This window comes from Herpailurus yagouaroundi, unplaced genomic scaffold (genome assembly GCF_014898765.1).
Source record: "Herpailurus yagouaroundi ecotype Mexico unplaced genomic scaffold, PumYag 77, whole genome shotgun sequence".
Taxonomy (NCBI): domain Eukaryota; kingdom Metazoa; phylum Chordata; class Mammalia; order Carnivora; family Felidae; genus Herpailurus; species Herpailurus yagouaroundi.
In genome coordinates, this window is record NW_024412388.1 from 10706496 (window position 1) to 10719355 (window position 12860).

The 12860-nt window shown below is 53.2% G+C and overlaps 1 protein-coding gene and 1 non-coding gene across 2 annotated transcripts in view; one reads left to right on the forward strand and one right to left on the reverse strand.

Annotated features, from left to right (window-relative positions):
• Window positions 1–12860, forward strand: part of KAZN (kazrin, periplakin interacting protein) — a 465989-nt gene that overhangs the window by 185566 nt on the left and 267563 nt on the right. The window lies entirely within an intron of this gene.
• Window positions 11744–11827, reverse strand: TRNAR-UCG (transfer RNA arginine (anticodon UCG)). Its single transcript has one exon. It is a non-coding gene; the product is annotated as a tRNA-Arg (tRNA).

Below are 12860 nucleotides of genomic sequence, written 5' to 3' on the forward strand. Positions count from 1 at the left end.
GCACAGGGCTGCTGCCTTTGGCTGTCAGATGTAGGACAGGAGTCAGACTCGCTACCTGGTTGAAAGGATAGATGATTCACAGGTGGCCAGCCACTCATTCATCCGTTCATCTCTTCAGTGGTTATTTATGGAGCACCCACTGTGTGCCAGATACTCTGCTGGGTGTTAAGGGAAGGAAACTGCACGAGACAGTGCCCCTGCCCCCCAAAGACTCTCACAGCCCAGTAGGCAGGCAGACACAACTAGGTGGAGGGGTTTTGTGGGGACCCAGAGGGCCTCTTACCTCCCCCTGGAGGTCAGGGTGTCTCCAAAAGGAGAGGAGCCTTGCTAGCATCACGAAGAACCGGCAGGTGCAGAAACTGGAAGGGAGCATTCCAAGCACAGGAACAGCATGTGCAAAGGCATGGAGGCAAGGAAAGCAGTGTGCACTTGAGGACGGGCACGTGGGACATGGTCGGTGCGATGCTGCTGGGAAAGTGTCCGGGGGGGGGGGGGGGGCCGGGGGGGTCCGGCCAGCTGGGTCTGTGTGCTGTGCCCAGGCCGTGGGGCTGTTGACAGCTTCCTACAATAGAGGGATGGGCGTGGACACCCCCCTGCAGAAATGCGGGGGAGGTGAGGCTGGAGGGAGGGACCTCCAGGGACCACCGTGGTGGCCCCAGCAAGAAGTGGAAAGGGCAGCAACTGAGGCCTTGGTGGTGCAGTCTGGGGGGGGGGGGGGGGGGGGCCCGCCCGTCCTTGTTGGATCGGAAAGGTCTGAAAGGAGCCGCGGCATTTTCCCTTTCCTCTGAGGAAATACGATACTACATTCAGAGCATTTCCTAGTGCCTCGTGGCTCACCTCTGCACCCACCCGCCACCGTCCCATGCAGTTTAGTTGTTCAGGGTTGGGAGTCTGGAGCCGTATCAGCTGGGTTCAAGCCCCAGCCCTACCACCTGTTGGCTGTGTGACCTCAAACAAGTGACCTAAGCTCTCTCTGTACCTGTTCACACTGCTGTAAGATGGACAGGGTGTTGCGGGCAATACATGCGGGGGTCTGTGTGTGTATGTAGAGTGCACGGCACACAGTAAGTGCTCAATAAATACGTGCTCTTATTCTTCCTCCTGGGAGCCTTCCTTACCCTCTGTGGCTCAAGACAGGTCAGGAGAGAGCCCAGTTTATATTTGAAGCCGGTGAGAACTTTGGGTAGAAGGGAGCCCTGGGCAGCCCCCCGGGTTGTCTGTCTTTGGCAAACAAGCAGGCCGGCCCCTCCCCGCTCAGCGCCCCGTGAACCCGCACAGCCCACAGCCTCCACCCAAGGAAGTGAAAAAAAAAAAAGCTGGATTGGATTTTTCGGCGTAATCAAAAGGAATACCACGGGGCCCGACTTTTTGTTCACCAGCAATTACGTAGGTGGCATTTACGGACTCTCACCCTGAACCTCCGCTTCCCTGCTTTCCTCTCCCGGCTCCGACAGATGCAGCCCAGCGCGGTTCCCCCTGCTCCCCAACGGGGTTTTCTAGATGCCCCCTCGTAGCCTTCAGGGGTCAGCCGGGGGGTCGCCCCCTTCATGGCAAGAAAGCCCACGAGGGATTTCAGGCTTTGATCTAAACCAGACGTGGTCAGGATCCAAAAGAGGCATGGAAAGCCTTGAAAATTCCGTGGCATCCAAAGTGGAATGACGCTGGATTGTCCGCTACCGGGATCCTCTGCAAACTGACAAAAGGCAGGGGGTCCCTGGACTTGGGGCACTGGGTGGCCTCCTCTGCCAAGTGGGTGTAGCCCGTGTTGTGCTGCTCAGTGCGTAACCACCAGCTCTCCCCGGGACGGGGGAGGGGAGGCTGCTTGCGGCGATCCCCGATTTCCATGGTGCAGATACTTTCGCCACTGACTTGACGTCCCGAACTACAGAGCTGGGATGAGACGGGCACAGTCAGCTCCAAGGGGCCAGGGACTGGCTGCACCACCCCAGCAGCACCTGCCCCGCAGGTCGTCAGAGAATGAGAACCACCGCGCACACGGATAACACTGTGAGGGGGTGTGCGTACCCACCGCCCGGGGACTCCCAGCAGGCTGGGAACCGACACAGGCCCAGCTGCGATCTTTGTACCGCGTGCAGGGCGCAGAGTAGGTGCTCATCTGGCCCTTAGTGAGTAGGTCAAAAGCCTTTTATACTCTTCCAGCCACAGCCTTGCTGCCCTCCCTGCAGTTAAGTTTATTTTCAAATTCGGGCTTCGTGGCACCCTCAGTGTTCACCGTCTCTGCCATCCATCAGAACCTCCACAAAAATGTAACCTAAATTTGCCCAACTTCTTTCCCTCCGGCTGCCCTATGGGGTCTGGTTCCCACCTACCCCCCTGCCCTCATCTCCTGCCACTCGTCCCCGTGCTCATTCTCTGCCAGCATTGCTGTGACATGCCATGCATTGTCCTCCCACAGGGCCTTTGCACATGCTGTCTGTGCCTCTCCTCGTTCTCCCATCACTCAGGTCTCTGCTCAGATGTCACCTTTCAGAAAACCTGGCCTGAAATAGGAAGGCTTCACTGGCACCCCGTTCTTTATCCCCCCCCCCCCCGCCTACTTTATATTTCTCTCTACCTTGTACAGTATAGGTTTCCTTGTTGGTTTATTACCTGTTCTCCCCCACCTCCACTTGTGGTGAGCTCCTCATGGGAGAAAGTCTGTCCACTTCTCTGTGGGCCCCACCTCCCCTCTGTTCCCACCTGCACTCTCTCTCTCTCTGATTGGAAATGCCAGATCAGCTCCTTTCCAGCCTCCATCCCTGTTCTGGTGTCTTTGGTCTCTCAGAGCTCTGCCCTCCCGTGGACCAAACTCTGGGTGTCATTCCTGCACATACGTGCCATATGCCTCAAGTCAAGGTTGGCCCTGGCCTGTGCACGATCTTGTCAGACACCTGTCTCCTCCCCCGCCCTTGACTTTCCCCCGCCAGAGCTCAGGCCCCCTCCATTCTTCAGACTCAAGGCTCACATCTTAATGAGGCCCGAGTCCTTGTGCTACATCCAGCCCAGCCCGTGGCAAGCACATCTCAGTCCACCCACCCGGTGGGAGCTCCGTCGGTGCAGGGACCTTGTCCCGTGCAGCCCTAGTGTCTAGTCCCTAGAACAGAGCCTGGCATCCTAGACGTAAAGACGGGGTAACTGACAATTCTTCCAGCAGCCCAGAATCTGCTCGAGAGCTCTGCGGTGGGTGCATTGCTGTGGCAAAGGGACACAGAAGTGTCCAGTTCGCCTGGGCCCTGCACGTTGCCCTCATTTTGGAAGATAACTGTCCCTCCCCCCCTTAGCAAGCACGGCACCATGGAAGCGTCTCCCCATTGGGTGCTTCCTCAAAGAACTGCCTTTTGCTAACGTTAGGAGTCCTCACCCCCTGTCACCTGAAGGAGCGAACTTAAGAAAGACAAACTTTACAGAAAGAAAAAAGAGGCTTGGAGAGAGGGCATGACCTGCCCTTTTCTCCAAAGCACGACTGCAGCAGAGAGAAGCAGGATGCAAGTTGGCTCAGTACACAGCTTCTGGGTCCACTGTGGGCAGAAGGTTGTCGAGATGGCGTCATGGGTTTCAGGAGGTGTGAATTCTCTGTGTGGACATGTCCTTGGACAGCCACTTGAGTAAAGCCGGGGGTGGAAAGGGAGAGGGTGGTGCTGTTTTGAATTGTTTTGTTGGAGTAAGTGATGCCAAGGGGAGAACGATGCAGTGCACCCTAGAACCCGTTCCAGGAGACGGGAGTCTACAAAAAGGGATGGGCGTGAGAGGATTGGGAAGTATGTTGGAACCCAGAATGTTAACGGACTGAATGAAGACGATACATCAGCTCAAGAGAGATGGCACCATTGTTGCTCACCGAAGCCTTTTTCAGTTTTTGCAAATAGAGGTTCCGTAGCTTCGAGGCAGAGTGTCTGCCGTGGAGTCAGGAATACCTGGCTTCCAACTGGGGCTCAGATTGTCTTCCATGAGTCTTCAGACCCCAGGCAAGTTAGCCCTCAAGCCTCAGTTTCCTTATCTGCAAAATGGTCACCATACTATGCCTGTTGTGTTGAGCTGCTGTGAGGATAAAATAATCCTTAGTCAACGTTCAAAAGATGCTGATTCTCACTTATTCATTAGCCGATAACGTGGTGCCCGTAATGTTGCAGGGATTCTTCTAGGTGCTTAATAGGCAGTAATTCAGTCACCTTTATTATATACCAGACTACACCATTTCCCCACCTCATAGATGAGGAAACTGAGGCACAGAGAAGTTAAGAAGACTGTCTGAGTCACACAGCTCAGGAGCGCCGGAAGCAGCATTTGCACCCATGAGCGTGACCTCTGTCTGTGCTCTGCTGCCTTTGACACAGTTTGATCACCTGCTCCACGCATGGCCCTGTGGCGAAGCACCAAAGCCAAAGGAGACGTAGAAAACACAGTTCCTCTCTTTACGTTGCCGGAGAGCTCACTATCTCATGAAGTCCTCTGCTTATAACGTGGCAGATAATCAAGTAGCAGAGCATCCAAGCAGCTTTTCAAAGTGCATCAGCAAACACCCTTCTCTCCATGCAGAAATCGGTAGTCTTAGCAGGTGAGCTCTACTTCCTTTGTCAGGGTGAGGACAGTAAGAAATGCAGTAAGAAATAAATGCTCATTTAAAACCTCTGGCTTTGGGGGCGCCCTGGGAGGCTCAGTCGGTTAAGCGTCCGTCTTCGGCTCAGATCACAATCTCATGGTTCATGGGGTCGAGCCCCGCGTCGGGCTCCGTGCGGACAGCTCAGAGCCCGGAGCCTGCTTCGGATTCTGTGTCTCCCTCTCTCTCTGCTCCTCCCCCGCTTGCACTCTGGCGCTCTTTCTCTCTCTCTCTCTCTCTCTCTCTCAGAAACAAAATTACAATTAAAAATAAATACATAAATGAGTAACAAAACCCCTGACTGTAGTGGGGTTGTTTGTTACGGCAGTATAACCTCGCCTGTCCTGTCTGCTACACCCTTGTGCCACGGCTTTATGTCTGATTCGTGCACTGTGCGTTCAGAGCACATGTGCAGTGACTATCCAGCAGGGTGAGGTGAACTCCACCAGCCGAATTGCCTGGGGGCTTCAGAAGCTGAAATGGGTGTTTTCATCGCTTTTGCCCAGAAAGGCTTCATTGGAGGCACCTGTGGGAATGACGGTTTTGCTTTCATGTTAGCCAATTTTTAAAGCTTTCATTACCGATGATAAATTATTCAAAAAGGAGTAACACCCGAAACCTCTTTAGAATATTGACGTGGTCCAGCAGTAAATGAATGGAAAAGTACCTCCAGGTCCGAGGCTAACTTCCATTTAATTTTTAGAGGACCCAGTCGAGTTGTTAAAATGATCAGAAATGGGCCTGGCCAGAGCCAGCTCTGCAAAAAGGGGACCATTAACTTAATCAGATCAAGTCAATGTCAAGAAAACAAAACTCCTCATGTGACGGTGGGACTCAGGATGTAATTAATGAATGGCTTTGACTTTTATCCGGAGGCCCCTGAAGAACATCTTTTTGAAAAGGAGGTTCTAACTAAATAAAATATATATGTAATGTATAATTTAGTCTCATTTCTGGAATCTTACACAGTATTTTACAGGAAGCCTTGGAGACCCCAGACTTCCTCTCCCTTGTTGTGGCTTCGTATCTTCGTGCGACCGATAAAACCAGCGTTAGATAATGGATGTCCCCAAAGGCCGTACCGAAGTTCTAAGTATCTGACGTGTTTCTGGTACTGAAGTACGGAGGCATTGTCAGATCATCTATGCGTGCACCTAGAGATCTCGTGCCGTGGGATCTCAACCTGGGGTATTAATAGCTTCTGAAAGACTTGGGGTGTTGCGCGTGGGATGGCAGTTCTGTGATGAGCCAGACGGGAAGACAGCAGGGATTTCGGGTGGCCCAGAATCCCAGCCCAGAAATACTTCCTGACCCAGTATGTCAAGTCGCAAGGTTTTTATGCTCTTGATGCCAAGAACCGCGTATGACCCAGCAATTCCACTCCTCGGTGTATATACGAGAGAAACGAAAACCAACGTCCGCACGGCCTCGTACACGAATGGTCACAGCGGCGCAATTCTCAATAGCCAGAAGGTGGAAACAACCCAGACGTCCATCAGCTGAGGAAAGGACAAACAAAGTGTGGTATGTCCATACAGTGGGATATTTCCCGGCCATAGAAAGGAGTGAAACATGGACACATAACTCGAAAAGGGCTGGAGCCTTCAAAACATGATGCTGTCAGGGGCGCCTGGGTGGCACAGTAGGTTAAGCGTCCGACTTCAGCCGGGTCACGATCTCGCGGTCCGTGAGTCCGAGCCCCGCGTCGGGCTCTGGGCTGATGGCTCGGAGCCTGGAGCCTGTTTCCGATTCTGTGTCTCCCTCTCTCTCTGCCCCTCGCCCATTCATGCTCTGTCTCTCTCTGTCCCAAAAATAAATTAAAAACGTTGAAAAAAAAATTAAAAAAAAAACAAAACATGATGCTGTCAGAAGGCAGCCACAAAGAACGCTGTGCCGTGCGACTTCGTGCATACTGGATGTACAGAACAGGCAAATCCATAGAGACAGAAGGCAGATCTGTGGTGGCCAGAGCCGGGGGGGGAGGGGAGACGGGCGTGGCTGCTCATGGGTGGGGATTTCCTTGGCGCGATGAAAATATTCTGGAATTCGATAGTGGCGATGGTTTGCACAGCCTTGCGAATATACTAAAAACCACTGAATTGTATACTTTTAAAAGGTGAATTGTATGGTGTATGAATTCTATATCTGAAAAAAGGAAGCGTGGGAGGAAACAGGACCATAAGGCAAGGGCCGTGGTGATCAGATCAGAAACGTTCTAACCGCTGCGGCCCGCGGAACCGGGCGGCGATTCTGGAACTCCTTGACAGCCGGTCCACGAACGCCACACGGAGCACAGTCTCGGGGTGTTTCCACATCGTTGTGGTTCTCTTTCCGTGATACCTCAACGGGCTCCTCTGGGAATGTTTTTCTCTGGAAGTCAAGACCAGGAGCACGTTCGTGTGTCTGGGGCCAAGCTTACTTGTCAGTGTTGCAAGGAGCCGTGATGCAGACAGGGGCCAGCCGAGTTGCGGGTGACTTCCACCCCGAGTGCAGCTCACAAATTAGCCGAGTCCTTGACCCTCGGGCATTCCGGGCCCCTCTGAAACTGAAAGAGAAGGGATGGTGATTTAGGATGGGCTGTCCTCCGTAGAATCTCCATTTCCCAATGGGGGGAGGGGGAGAAGGATCGGCTACTCAAGACAAGTCATTCATCATATCCCGGGCTTCATCGGGAAGGTTCTGACAGCCTGCTCTGTCTGTCACACACCAGTGATGAATTTACCAGCACGGCTTGCTGCAAGGTCTCTCTTCAATCCCTCCTTCTTCGCACTAAAGGGGGCTGTTCTCCTGACCCTTCCAGAGCCTCCCTCTGTCACACCCTCCATTTTAAAACGATCTCTTCCAGGGGCGCCTGGGTGGCTCAGTCGGAAAAGCCACCTGACCCCTCGGGGCCTGATTCCCTCACTGCTAACATGGAAACAGTTGCCGTCTCACCCATGCTCCTCCCGGTGTGGTCAGGAGAATAGAATGTGATTTGTGATTGTGAAAGTGATTATGGGAAAAATAAGACATTTGTGTTACTAGGCCTAATACTGCGGCCATGGCCACCATTTATGGAGGGCTCATGACACAGCAAATACCGTGTTAGAGATCTCCCTTGACCCACACAGTGTCCTGAGAAGGACATTTTTCAGAGGACGAAACTGAGGCTCAGAGAAATGGAGCAGGGTGTCCTCGATCACCTCATCAGAGATCTGCAGAGGGGGGACTCAGACCCACTGACCATTCACCGCCGTCCCCTGCTGTGTCTGTGACTGATGTGCAACCCTGCCCTCTGGCCAGCACCAGACCTGAGGGTGTGCTGGGGCGGCAGGGGCGGGGGGGTGGCGGGGTGCTGATACTCAGGATCAGAAAGTCCATGCATCAGAGGCCCCTGCAGACAGGACCAGGGAACGAGGTCCCAGAGCCGCCGTCGCTTTCTGGTCCCCAGTGGTGCAAGGCTGGAGGAGCTGGGGGGCCCAGCTGCCCGTTGCTTGGGCTGTCCTTCATGAATGATGCCCCAGCTGGGTCTCTGCATCCGGAATGAAGCAGAGCCACGAGTGGGCCCCATAAATCCAGCTCCGTCTGGGGACAGAGGTACTCAAGTGCTGTATGACTGTGCTTCCCCGGGCGCTGCTCTCCCTGGGCCTGGAGAGAGGCTGCCGGGCCTCGCTCTGCTGCCCTCTGCTCTGGGGTGGGCCAGCGCTCCACAGCGGGGCTCCAGGGACACTGGGCGTGGCCAGCAGGCAAAAGCCTTGGTGGCCTTTCTTCTGGGCCTGGTCCATGTGCCAGGACACAGAGCACCAACGCAGATCCTGTCCCCCAGTGAACATGGAGAGTTTTATCTGAACTCACCTACACCCCAGAAGCCAGCGAGATAAACAGTCGTGCACCCGCCCAGTCAGTCCTGGTCCTCTATCTTCTCCCCAGACTCCCACCTGCGTCTGTTCCGCTTCCTGGACACACCAGCTCCCGACCTAGTGACGCTGGCCTCTGAGTCCAGCTCCGGGGCTCCCAGATTGTGTGCTTGGAAACCTCGGTGTCGTCTTTGGACGTGGTCTGAGCCATCCCCCTCTGCCTTGGGCTCAGAGCAGCTCTATCAGGCGGGGTCTTTGAAAGGAAGAAAGACCAGTCCTGGAAAAAATGTGAGCAGAGACAGGGTTGCTCAGAAGGAAGGATGTGACAGAGCTCTCTCCACATCAGAGGAAGAGCTGACGAGCAAGCCTCGGAAGGGTCAGGACTCAGGGCAGCACGGGGTTCCAGGTAGCAGGGACCTGTGGACAGTCCTGTGGGGTTTGCTGCTGGAATGAACGAATTCTAGCCCTGAAAGATTTGTGTCTCCCCACCAAAACGCCAATGTCCGCGATGGGGACCCGTTGGCCTAACTCGGGCCCAGTGGGGTCAACCAGCGTGAGCAACATGAATGAAGAGTGCAGGGGAGGCCCCCTCCCCATGCAAAATCTGGGTGCTTGTACCAGAATGGGGGACCGGAGGCAAAAATAACAGATGTCAGCTCATCACCCCAATTGATCACACCCTGAGCCCCCAAAGTCTCCAATACTCAGATTTACCAAGGAAAAAGAGGCCTCCCCCCTTCCTTTCTCTTTGAAGAGAGTATATCAGGTTCTTTGTCCCAACGTCTTAAAATGTGTAGACGTGGGGAAAGAGCCATCAGCACAGGCACTGCCAAGGGAAGCGAGAACCCTGAGCAGTACGTAAGGGCATACGCTTTGGTTACAGCTACATTTGGAGTCACGTCCCGGCCCTGCCATTTCATACTGCTGTGACCGTGGGCAAGCCGCTTAACCTGTCTGAACCTTGGGGTGCTCCTTGACAAAATGGAGAGCAAATCAGACCTATCTTGCAAGGTTATTGCGAAGATCAAATTTGTGTTCGTCGGGGTGCAGCTGAAGTGTTATTTAAAAAGGCCTGAAAGGCAGGGAACGAGCTCCCAGTGCATTTTTCTCTTTCGTAAAAGCCTAGAAGAGGGTGGTCGGGGGCAGCTCTGCCCCGTGAGCTTGTCGAGGGACCCAGGTTCCTTCTACCTTGTTGCTCTGCTCAGTATTGGGGACTTACCCATTGGGTGAAGCTGCCTCCACACCCTTTGCAGCCACAGAGGGGGAACGTGGAAGCAGAGGCAGATTCTCTAAACCCACGTGATCTGCACGTTCGGAAGCTGGTCCCAGCCACTTTCCATTGACCAGAATGTGCCATGCAGCAGAGCTTAGCTGCAAAGGATCCTGGGAAGCGGAGTCCCCGGGCTCCCATGTGCCTGCCTGCATTGGTGGGCTTGGGGGACAGGGATGGGGGATGGAAGGAATATTCCATAACTGCACAGGAAAGGGGAATGGATGCTGGGACAAAAGGGACCATCGTTGACACTAGCGATATAATGCAATTAAAGGACAATTAACACACCCGTACTGCACGGGAAGGACTCAGCGGTCCCTGTCATTTGGAATAGTCTTTCTTAGGAGGAACAGGTGAGTTATCTCTCATCTCAATATTCCAGTTCTGGAAGCCAGGCAGGAACACGGATGTGAGGGCACGGCCCCCGATGTTCTTTCTTCCCAAGCCCCAGACAGTACGAAGAGCCCTTAGTGGGCCCTCTGGCCCGAAGGAGAAAGCCCACAGCCCCTCAAGGGTGTGACCACCCCTCCGCCAGTGGCCCCAGACACTGTTCCTTTTGTGTCAGCATCTGATGCCGGTGCCTTTTGGTCACGTCACCCCAGAGGGGCAGCCACACGTGATTGGCATACCGCGGGAGGGAGTTTGGCGACCGGCTTGGCATGTCAGCCGATGCCCTGCCATGTCCGCTTTGGTTGACATTTCATTATATTTTGTTTTCATCAGCTGGCAGGCCAACCCCCTGCCAGGACACTGAATTATGCTTGAAGCCAGCCATCCCCTGTGGACACCTTCTCATTTGGGCCTCCTCAACTGGATGGCCCTCGGAGAAAACGGACACGAGTCCAGTTGCCAGGGAAAACCTTGGGAGTCAGAGAGCATGCGGTCAGGCATGACCTTCCTTCCATTTTCTTCACTGTCTCAGCCTTTTCGAGAAAACACAAAGCTTCCTGACAGTGCTATCATTAAGGAATTTGGACATCTTTAATTCTTTGTTGATCTGTACACATCTAACACACACACCCTTCTAACCACTGCTGTCCGTGTCTGATTTTTTTTTAATGTTTATTTTTATTGTTGAGAGCTAGAGAGAGAGTACGAGCAGGGGGTGCAGAGAGAGAGAGAGGCGGGGACAGAGGATCTGAATCGGGCTCTGTGCTGACAGCAGAGAGCCCGATGCAGGGCTTGAACTCACGAACCGCGAGATCATGACCTGAGCCAAAGTCGGATGCTCAACCGACTGAGCCACCCAGGTGCCCCTGTCCCTTCTAATCTTAAGCTGTCACTGGGGAGTAGCTTTTGAAGTTTCAGAATACTTTCTGAATAGCAAACGCTTCTGTGGCACTTATAATGTGCTGACTACAGTTCTATGAGTCCTACGTGCCCAGGTTCCCTCCCTGCCTGAATCAGTTCTGTTTCTGAGTTCGTGACAGCAAGCAGCAAGGATTTCAATAAAGGCAACATTTAGTCTTCAGAACAATCCTATAAAGCAGGTCCTACTATTGTCCCCATTTTATGGATGGAGACACTGATGAACACTGAGCTCGGTGGCATGCCAAAGGTCGCTGGGCTGGTACGTGGCAGAGCTGGGTTTGAATCCAGGAAGTCTGATTCTATGTGTGTGCCCCTAGCCACTGTGCAGATGGGTGTGGAGAACAGAAGTTCATGGACCACTCCATCCCATTCCCCTGGGTCTACCTGTCCTGCAGGGGGGAAAGCTGGGAACTCGGCGTCAGGACTCCCTTGCAGCTAGAGTTCTTCATGTGGTTCTGCTTTGACCACACAGACGAATTCAGGGGAGGTTTGGGACGTAGGAGGGAGGCAGAGACACCTGCCCGCTGCTTCTACACTTCAGCAGGCAAGCATGTATCTAAGGTCCTTTCTTTCTCTGTGGTCACTTTCAATTTTTTCTTTTTTTTTTTTTTAGCGTTTTATTTTTATTTTTTGAGAGACAGAGACAGAGCGTGAGCAGGGGAGGGGCAGAGAGAGAGGGAGACACAGAATCCAAGGCAGGAGCCAGGTTCCGAGCTGTCAGCACAAAGCCCGACATGGGGCTCGAACCCACGGACGGGAGACCACGACCTGAGCCGAAGTCAGATGCTCAACCGACTGAGCCAGCCAGCCGCCCCAGTTTTTAAAATTCGTTTTAACATTTTATTTTTACTTCTCCGTGGTCGCTTTAGCAGTGGCCTGGGAGGTGGGCCCAGCTGGCCGCAGTCTTGGCACGCGTGGTGTGGTTGCAGGAGAAGCAGAGGAAGGGGTAGCTTCCTGATTGTGGCCAAGGAGGTAAAGTCCTGGGGCTGCCAACATCTGATTCGTAGAAGATGCAGCAGTTTCCTGGTGTGGATTTCATTCCTGAGAGCTGTGTTCCTTAGGCTCTTCCTATAATCACACAATATAATCAATATCCTGTAGTAAATGCTTTTCTGCCTAGAGGAACCAAAAGGGTCCATTCTCTGAACTCACCCCAGTCACACACTGCGAGACCCAAATATCATCTTCATTTCGGACAAAGATAACATTGGAGAATGTGTCCTGTGTCACAGGTTGAAATCAGCCATGGCCATTTCATTCCTTTTTGCCAGTGATTTGTTCTAGGAATGGTCATGTGACCTCATTCTAGTCAACAAGGAGGGTAAGTTGGCTTGGCAGCTTCCGGGAAAGATTTTCCTCTCTGATAAAGCAGAGGGCCACATGACTAGAAAATTTATTTATTTATTTATTTATTTATTTATTTATTTTTTACCACCACTCCTTTGTTCCTGTTTGGGCAGTGGGTTTGCTAGAAAGGAGGTGATGCTTGGAGCTCTGGCAGCCATTGTGTGACTATGAGGGAAGGCAGGTGGGCTCCCTAATTAGACATATTTCCCCACCCAGACGCAGGTAGCACTGGCCTGAAGCAGGTTCCCCTTCCCCCAGGGGTGGAGGCTGCCCTTCCCCTCCTAAGTGTGTGGAGGAGCAGAGCAGAATGTGCCCTTTCTGTGAGCAGGTCGCTCGAAAGAGGAAGGAGAAAGCAGGGGCTGGCCATGGAGGCTCAGTTCTTTATCGTGTGCTCACCAGGCAAACGAGTCAGTACTACCTGGGGTGGGGGTGGAGACAGACGACAGATGAGGAGATTGTGGAGGAAATCGGCTTGAAGTGCCATTTCTAGTATTGA